Source organism: Bubalus bubalis, chromosome 20 (genome assembly GCF_019923935.1).
Source record: "Bubalus bubalis isolate 160015118507 breed Murrah chromosome 20, NDDB_SH_1, whole genome shotgun sequence".
NCBI lineage: Eukaryota > Metazoa > Chordata > Mammalia > Artiodactyla > Bovidae > Bubalus > Bubalus bubalis.
The window spans coordinates 16,485,842-16,494,620 of record NC_059176.1 but is presented as its reverse complement, the minus strand read 5'-3'; positions in this window follow the sequence as shown (position 1 = coordinate 16,494,620).

The following is an 8,779-nucleotide window of genomic DNA, read 5'->3' as shown; positions in this document are numbered from 1 at the left end:
ATATATGACTACTGGAAAAACGATAGCTTTGCCTAAATGGACCTTTGTTGGCAAAGTAATGTCTTTGCTTTTTAACATGCTGACATCCATATATGACTACTGGAAAAACGATAGCTTTGCCTAAATGGACCTTTGTTGGCAAAGTAATGCTCTGCTTTTTAACATGCTGTCTAGGTTGGTCATAGTTTGTCTTCCAAGGAGCAAGTGCTTTTAATTTCATGGCTGCAGTCACCATCTGCAGTGATTTTGGAGCCCCCCAAAAATAAAGTCTGTCACTGTTTCCAATGTTTCCCTATCTATTTGCCATGAAGTGATGGAACTGGATGCCATGAACTTAGTTTTCTGAATGTTTTTAAGCACCAAGGAGTACAATTGCTGGATTATACAGTAAGAGTATGTCTAGTTTTGTAAGGATGACTTGGCAGCTTTTGTCTTTCAAAGGAGAGGACCATTTTATCTAAGCTATAAAATTTGAGGGCATGGAGTTGTTCATAGTATTCCTTTACTACCATTTTAATATCCATGGGATCTGCAGTGATGTCCCCCTTTTATTTCTGATATTAATATATTTGCCTTCTCTCTTTTTTTTTTTTAGCCTGGATAGGGGTTTATTGATTTTACTGATCTTTCCAAAGAGCTAGCTTTTGGTTTCATTAATTTTCTCTACTGATTTCCTGTTTTCAATTTCATGGGTTTTATTTTAAGCTCTCCTACTAGTTCCTAAATTTTTCCAACACCTCTACTTTTGAAGCATTTAAAATTAGACCAAACAACTTCCAACTCTATGTAGCCTAAAAGAAAGTCATTTTAAATATAAAAATACAGACAGATTAAATGTAAGTGGATGGGACTTTCCTGGTGGTCCTGTGGTTGGGATTCTCCCTGCCAATGCAGGGGCCATGGGTCTAATCCCTGGGCCATGAAGATTCCACATGTTGCAGATCAACTAACCCCAGGCACCACAACTACCAAAGCCTGTGCAGCCTTGAGTCCATGCTCCACAACAAAAGAAGCTGCCGCAATGAGAAGCCGGAGCACTGCAACTAGAGAGAAGCCTCTGCTCATCTCAACTCTGCTCATCTTCACAGCAGTGAAGACCCAGCGCACTCATAAATAAATAAAAATTGAATTAAAACAATTTAGAAGAGTGGCTGAAGAAAGATATACCACGTTAACACTAATTAAAAGAAAGCAGGAGTAGCTATATTAATTTCCAACTTTGGAGCAAGTTATCATGGATAAAGAAGGGTATTACATAATGATAAAGGGGTCAATTCTCCAAGAAGACATAAGAATGCTTAACGTGTGTACCTATCAATAGTATCAAACTATGTAAGGCACAAGCATAGAGGCTACAGAACTTCAAAGGAAAAATAGATGAATCCACTATCATGGTTGGAGACTTTAACACTCCTCTCCCAGAAATTCACTTTCACTTTTCACTTTCATGCACTGGAGAAGGAAATGCCAACCCACTCCAGTGTTCTTGCCTGGAGAATCCCAGTGATGGGGAAGCCTGGTGGGCTGCCTTCTAAGGGGTCGCACAGAGTCGGACATGACTGAAGCAACTTAGCAGTAGCAGCAGCAGGCAGAAAATCAGTTAATGACATAGCTGATCTTAACATTTTCAGTCAAGTAGGTATAATGGATTTGTACATGACTTTTACTCTAATGAATGTTTTTCTCAAGCCTACATGAAACATTCACCCAAATAAACCACATTCCGGCCTGACAAAATACGCTTTTACAGCTTTAAAAAATAGAAACCCTATGATGTCTGCTCTCAGACAACAATGAATTTAAACTAGAAATCAAAGAAAGATAACTGGAAATTGCCCAAATAAGTGGAGATTAAATACACACTTCTAAACAGCACATGAGTCAAAGAGGAAATCTCAAGATAAATTTTAAAATATTTTGAGCTAAATGAGAACATAACTGATAATTTAAGGGATGCTGAGAAAGGAGTGTACAAAAAAGATCTTCATGACCCAGATAATCACGATGGTGTGATCACTGACCTAGAGCCAGACATCCTGGAATGTGAAGTCAAGTGGGCCTTAGAAAGCATCACTATGAACAAAGCTAGTGGAAGTGATGGAATTCCAGTTGAGCTATTTCAAATCCTGAAAGATGATGCTATGAAAGTGCTGCACTCAATATGCCAGCAAATTTGGAAAACTCAGCAGTGGCCACAGGACTGGAAAAGGTCAGTTTTCATTCCAATCCCAAAGAAAGGCAATGCCAAAGAATGCTCAAACTACTGCACAATTGCACTCATCTCACATGCTAGTAAAGTAATGCTCAAAATTCTCCAAGCCAGGCTTTGGCAATATGTGAACCGTGAACTTCCTGATGTTCAAGCTGGTCTTAGAAAAGGCAGAGGAACCAGAGATCAAATTGCCAGCATCCGCTGGATCATGGAAAAAGCAAGAGACTTCCAGAAAAACATCTATTTCTGCTTTATTGACTATGCCAAAGCCTTTGACTGTGTGGATCATAATAAACTGTGGAAAATTCTGAAAGAGATGGGAATACCAGACCACCTGACCTGCCTCTTGAGAAATCTGTAGGCAGGTCAGGAAGCAACAGTTAGAACTGGACATGGAACAACAGACTGGTTCCAAATAGGAAAAGGAGTTCGTCAAGGTTGTATATTATCACCCTGCTTATTTAACTTCTATGCAGATTACATCACAAGAAACGCTGGACTGGAAGAAATACAAGCTGGAATCAAGATTGCCAGGAGAAATATCTATAACCTCAGATATGCAGATGACACCACCCTTATGGCAGAAAGTGAAGAGGAACTCAAAAGCCTCTTGATGAAAGTGAAAGTGGAGAGTGAAAAAGTTCGCTTAAAGCTCAACCTTCAGAAAACGAAGATCATGGCATCCAGTCCCACCACTTCATGGGAAATAGATGGGGAAACAGTGGAAACAGTGTCAAACTTTATTTTTGGGGGCTCCAAAATCACTGCAGATGGTGACTGCAGCCATGAAATTAAAAGACGTTTACTCCTTGGAAGGAAAGTTATGACCAACCTAGATAGCATATTGAAAAGCAGAGACATTACTTTGCCAACAAAGGTCCATCTAGTCAAGGCTATGGTTTTTCCAGTAGTCACGTATGGATGTGAGAGTTGGGTTTTAAAGAAAGCTGAGCACCGAAGAATTGATGCTTTTGAACTGTGGTGTTGGAGAAGACTCTTGCGAGTCCCTTGGACTGCAAGGAGATCCAACCAGTCCATTCTGAAGGAGATGAGCCCTGGGATTTCTTTGGAAGGAATGATGCTGAAGCTGAAACTCCAGTACTTTGGCCACCTCATGCGAGGAGTTGACTCATTGGAAAAGACTCTGATGCTGGGAGGGATTGGGGGCAGGAGGAGAAGGGGATGACAGAGGATGAGATGGCTGGATGGCATCACGACTCGATGGACGTGAGTCTCAGTGAACTCCGGGAGTTTGTGATGGACAGGGAGGCCTGGCGTGCTGTGATTCATGGGGTCACGAAGAGTCGGACACGACTGAGCGACTGAACTGAACCGAGAAAGGAGTGCTTAGAGAAGGTGTATAGCATTAGTACTCTAGAAAAGATGATATAAAGATCATCATATATTTCCACGTTACTGTGTGTGAGTTGCTCAGTCATGTTCAACTCTTTGCAATCCTATGGGCTGTAGCCCACCAGGGTCCTCTGTACATGCAATTCTCCAGGTAAGAATACTGGAGTGGGTTGCCATGCCCTCCTCCAGATGATCTTCCCAATCCAGGGATCAAACCTGTCTCATATCTCCTGCATTGGCAGGTGGGTTCTTTACCACTAGCACCACCTGGGAAGCCCAATTTCCACCTTAGGAATGTAAAAAAAGATACACTTAAGCCTAAAGTAGAAAGGTATTTTTTTTTTAATATTTCATTTTTTAAATTAATTTTTTATTGAAGGATACTTGCTTTGCAGAATTTTGCTGTTTTCTGTCAAACCTCAACATCAATCAGCTATAGGTATACATATAGCCCTTCCCTTCTGAACCTCCCTCCCCATCCCACCCGTTTAGGTTGATACAGATCCCCTGTTTGAGTTTCCTGAGTCATACAGCAAATTCCCCTTGGCTATCTAGTTTACATATGCTAATGTAAGTTTCCCTGTTACTCTTTCCATACACCTCAGCCTCTCATTCCCTCTCCAGAGTGAAGTGAGTCAGAAAGAGAAAGACAAATATCATATTCTAACACATATATACGGAATCTAGAAAAATGGTACTGAAGAATTTATTTACAGGGCAACAATGGAGAAACAGACATAGAGCATATTTAATTTTTAAGGTTTACAATGAGATGAGAAATTACTAAAATTTTACCTCCATATTCTTAAAGAACAGTTAGAATAAGAACGTCTATTTAAATAGTACATGTGAAAGTCTATTTTAAACAGAAATATATCTTTAACTATTATCTTCATATGTGACTAATGTATAAAATCTACATCTCAAATGTTTAATTATTTCTGTGCAATAAAATCTGGAGTGGTTTTAAGTTTATGTACATTTTTTACATCTTGAATAGATCATATACATATATTCCTTGAAAACATCAAAAGTGAGAATTTGTTTAAGTACCTTGTTTCTGGCAACAAGAATAAAAAATCCAAATTAGTTTGACTCATTTAAGCAACCTGATTTCAAAGTATCAAAAAAGTATGTAGATGTGGAGAGTTCCCTAATATGAGGATTCCCACATCCTTTTTTCCATTCTTTTTCAGCTTTGTGGCTATTTAAAATTTCAAAATACAGTGTTGAAAATAAATATCAATTCTGAAATGTTCCATTTGAGTAAGCTGTGAAACAAACAGAACTGTTTTGACTGGCATGACATAAAGGATGAAACATGGCCTAGAAATTAATTCATTTGCTCTTCCATGATTCTTTCTCAAAAATTAGTGAGTACCTTTGAAAAGCCCACAGTGATACATAGTGCTTTACATTTTAATTTTCTTTTGATGTTTCAGTGTCAGAAAGTATAGAAGCTTCTATAGGAGAATATTCATCATTGTCACCCTTGTTTGCACTATTTCTAATAGGCTAAAATTTATAGTTTTAATAAAGTTAAAAATCATTCAAAATAGTGTATGTTTCACTCATTTGATCTAAACAAAATAAAACCACCCTCATGTTATGGCTACTTTGTGCCTCAGACAGCAATTAATGTCTAAATGAGCAAATCATGGGGTTATCTTCTAAATTTGAACATTTCTTACTTTTAAATAAACTAGATTACTTTATTTATAGAATTCAGTTCCTACTGAATACACTACATGTTAGAGGTGCCAGCCTAAAGGATTAGGATAGTAATATTCTGAGTCTCGGAGAAGGCAATGGCACCCCACTCCAGGGCTCTTGCCTGGAAAATCCCATGGACGGAGGAGCCTGGTAGGCTGCAGTCCATGGGGTCACTAAGAGTCGGATGCAACTGAGTGACTTCACTTTCACTTTTCACTTTCATGTACTAGAGAAGGAAATGGCAACCCACTCCAGTGTTCTTGCCTGGAGAATCCCAGGGACGGGGGAGCCTGGTGGGCTGCCGTCTATAGGGTCACACAGAGTCAGACACGACTGAAGTGACTTAGCAGCAGCAGCATTCTGAGTCTATGGTCAAATTTCTGCCCTGTTGCATAATCTTTAATTTGTTATGGGAGGTAGTATGTTTTGTGTAAAGAATATCGGCATTTTAGTTTGACAGAGTTGCTTTACATTTCAGCTATGCTTCTTGTTAATCTATGAGTGTGAACAAATTAATATCACTCATGTTCAGTTTCCTCTTTTTTAAATAGGAATAATGGTAATATTTCACTGCATGTTTGGTATAAGGGTTAAGAGACACAAAGATGCATTTATCACCTAAGACACCATCAGTTGCAAACTGCCCTGATTCCACTATGCCACAGTGCATACAGCTAATTAAGCTATGACACAACGCTTTCTGATCACTTATTTTACAGAGTTCTTTTTAAAAGTAATTTAGTTATAAATATTTATCATTATGCATATATAAAAATAAAAAGCTAAGCAAATTGGTTATTCTTAAATCAGCCTCATACTCAGTGTCCAACTCTTCTGAGTTATTTCATAATCATTGTCAATGTGCATTTTCCCAAACATTTTCTGTTATAAAGAACACTGAGTAGCCTTTCTCAGACTGCTCTTTTATTGTCTCCAAGATTTTCTTACAAGATGGTAACCTCCGTTGCATAATTTCTTTATTTTAAAGCAATATTATACTCTGAAATGAGTTTCTAAATAGCACTGAGCCTTTCCATGAAACTTCACCCAGCTCTCCCCAAAGTTATGGCATATAGCCACACTATAATTCTCAAAACCTAGAAATTAATATTTGTAGAATACTATCAACCAAACTGCAAACTTTATTGAACTTCACCAGTTTTTCCTCTATCAATCTCTTTTCTGTTTCATATCAAATCCAGCAACTGCCATTGCATTGAGTTGCCAGTTACTCTAATTCTCTCCACTGTGTTATAGTATATTTCATGCCCTTTACATCTCTGAAGAGGAAAGTTTGGATATTTTGTGTTTGTCTGATCTTTTTTCATGATGCTGCTGCTGCTGCTAAGTCACTTCACTCACGTCTGACTCTGTACGGCCCCATAGATGGCAGCCCACCAGGCTCCCCCGTCCCTGGGATTCTCCAGGCAAGAACACTGGAGTAGGTTGCCATTTCCTTCTCCAATGCATGCATGCATACTAAGTCACTTCAGTCACGTCCGACTCTGTGTGACCCCATGGACAGCAGCCCACCAGGCTCCTCTGTCCACGGGATTCTCTAGGCAAGAATACTGGGGTGGGTTGCCATTTCCTTCTCCATTTTCATGATAGAGGTTATGAATTACTGGGTAGAATACCCTGTTCATTTTCTATTTCTACTAGGAAATATTACCAGAAACCTATTGACCTAAAACAAAAGTTTATCATCTCACTCTCCTATAGAATATCAGCTGAGCCAATCTTGGAAACAATAATGAGCAGAAATCTAAGTTGGTACCACTGATTTTCTCTGATCCAGGTTTCACAGGTTGAAATCAAGGTGTGGCAGAGCTGCTTTTCTTTTTTTAAACTGATGTTTTGAGAAACTTCTAAGCTTATTTAGCTGATTTTCTGAATTCAGGTCCCATTTCCTTCCCGACTGCCAGCCAGAGTTGACTTCAGCTTGGAGGCAGTTTATATTCCTTCTGATGCTCTCCTTTCTCCACCTTTAAACCAGTAGTGGGGGAATAGAGTCCTTTCCATTCTTTAAATCTCTCTGAAGAGATAGTTAATAGCTGAACTAACTTTTAAAACAATATTTTAACTATAAGTTCAGTTCAGTTGGTCAGTTGTGTCTGCCACTTTGCGACCCCATGGACTGCAGCACACCAGGCTTCCCCATCCACCACCAACTCCCAGAGCTATAAAGCTATATAAAGCTAAAGACAAAATGAGTGTATCCAACAGTGTACTAAGTTGGGTAAATTTGTTTTTCACAGTTTGTGTATTAGCCACTCAATTGTGTCCAAGTCTTTGCAAACCCATGGATTGTAGCCCAGCAGACTCCTCTGATGGGATTTTCCAGGCAAGAATACTGGAGTGGGTTGCCATGCTCTTCTCCAGGGGATCTTCCTGACCCAGGGATCAAACCCAGTTCTCACGCATTGCAGGCAGATTCTTTACTGTTGAGCGACCTGGGATGTCCCAAATTAAATGTGCTATGACATTACCCAGGCAGATTCGCAAACATTCATACTGGAGTGGGTAGTCTTTCCCTTCCCCAGGGTATCTTCCCAACCTAAGGATCCAACCCAGGTCTCCTGCATTGCAGGCAGAAGCCCAAGAATACTGAAAGGATAGGCTTTCTCCATAGCATCTTCCCCACCCAGGAATTGAACCGGGGTCTCCTGCATTGCAGGCAGATTTTTTACCAGCTGAGAATCTGCCTGCTATGCAAGAAAACTGGATTCGATCCCTGGGTTGGGAAGATCTGCTGGAGAAGGGAAAGCCTACCCACTCCAGTATTCTGGCCTGGAGAATTCCACAAACTGTATAGTCCATGCTGTTGCAAAGAGCTGGACACAACTGAGTGACTTTCACATGCTATGGGTTAGCAATTGTTCAACCCTAGGTTTGAACAAACAAGTAGATAAATAAATTATCGATAACGAAGGCCAGGTACCTCACTGTTGGATAAAGATAATGTCACACCATTAACAACAGGCAATACCTGGAACCAGATCTTAGTTTCTAGATACTATTTTCATGTCTATATATTTTAATTTTTAATATCACCCTACTTTATAAATGGAAGGTTTTCAGGCAATAACTGTATTCATTTATTTCTCAAATTATCTTTAAATTATTCGACATTTAAATGTCAAATTAAACATTTAGTAGCGCAGCGCATATACTCAACTGTAATGAACATCTATGACCCAATACCCACATGCACAGTGAAAGAAACTGCACTGAGACGGAAACTGCTTTCTGGCCAATAATTGTAAAATACTGTCAATTGTATCATGTATCCTCATTTCAGAGGTGAAAACACGAACTAAAAATGTAATTTAGAATGAATGAAATGCTGCAAATATAAAATTCTTGAGATATACTAGTCATTTAAGTCTGGATGGATCACCAACTTAACCTTTCTTCCTTCTTTTTGCTCAAGACTAAAAAGCCTTACCTAATTTCACCTTTTAATTATATTTTATAGTTATACATTATATATTATACATT